Below are 1,509 nucleotides of genomic sequence, written 5' to 3' on the forward strand. Positions count from 1 at the left end.
CCCACTCCCAGCTATCACCCATCGCCTTATCTTCCGGTTTGCCTCAGGCCTTGAATGAATCTGGAGGAGAGATTGAGGCTGATGACTTTGTGCAACTCCACCTCACTTAAATCCAGTTCACTCACAAGTCAAGACATCAGCCGGTGATGCCCTCGTCCTCTTCCAAAATGAAGGGCGAACAACAACAACCACCCCTCCCCCCCCCCCCCCCCGCCCAGTTGGGCTGTTATAACCTAACTGGGCGCTATAGCAGCCAGGCAGGCAGTCTTGAGGGAGAAGGAGTATCCTAGGGATGAGTAGGCATGTATGGCTTGAGATGGGCATCATAGGGCATCCCATTCTGCTAGCTCCCTCACTCTCCTTTCAAAGTGTTTTCCCTATTTCTTTCAAGGGTGCCCCCATCCTTCTAGGCAGCCCAGTTCTCCCTCTCCTCATTGTCCTCGACTGCTCTTTTGAAAGTCACTAATGGTTTCCTCCTTGGCCAAGCTCATGGCCTTTTCTTACTCCTCATCCTTCCTGACTTCTCTGCATGCTGTGGTGCTTGACCACTCTAGCTGTCTTCCTGGCTACTCAACTCTCTTCTCCCTGCTGCTGGAAATGAATACAAGTTTAAAAAAAACCCTCATGTATGTAGGCTTTAAAAAAACTATGAAACTCATTTTTCTAGCCTGTTTTTCTTTTTGGTCTTTAAAACAAAGCATTTCAATCAGTCTTGAACTCATTTAGTACAGATATAAGAGGGGCAGTTGGGTAGCTCAGTGGATTGAGAACCAGGCCTAGAGACGGGAGGTCCTGGGTTCAAATCTGACCTCAGACACTTCCCAGCTGGGTGACCCTGGGCAAGTCCCTTGACCCCCATTGCCTACCCTTACCGCTCTTCTGCCTTGGAGCCAATACACAGTATTGACTCCAAGACGGAAGGTGAGGGTTTTTTAAACAAATAAAGAAAGAAAAAAGAAAAATAAAGAAGAATGTAGCGCATTCCAGTTAGTTTGAAAGAATAATGCATAGTTGTTCTCAACTGTGTCCAACCCTTGGTGATTCCTTTTGGGGCTTTCTTGGCAAAGATCCTTTTTGGGTGGTTTGCTATTTCCTTCTCCAGCTCATTTTACAGTTGGGGAAACTGAAGTAAACAGGCTGAAGTGACTGGACCCAGGATCGCCCAGCTAGGAAGTATCTAAGGTTAGATTTGAACCCCCATCCTCTGGACTCCAGGACTGGTGCTCTATCAACTGTGTTACCTAGCTGCCCCTCTTAGTATCAGTTCTAAGACAAAGAACAGTAAGAGCTAGGCAGCAAAGTGACTTGCCCAGGGTCACCCAGCTAGGAAGTGTCTGAGGTCAGATATGAACCCAGGACCTCTGTCTCTAGGCCTGGCTCTCTATCCACTGAGCCACCCAGCTGCCCCCTCATCATCTTTTTTCAACTAGTATAGCCATTAAAACCAAGTATCTTCATTTTACAAAAACCTAGAACCCAACTTTCAAATTGCCATATCCCAGTATCAGG

This window comes from Gracilinanus agilis, chromosome X (genome assembly GCF_016433145.1).
Source record: "Gracilinanus agilis isolate LMUSP501 chromosome X, AgileGrace, whole genome shotgun sequence".
NCBI lineage: Eukaryota > Metazoa > Chordata > Mammalia > Didelphimorphia > Didelphidae > Gracilinanus > Gracilinanus agilis.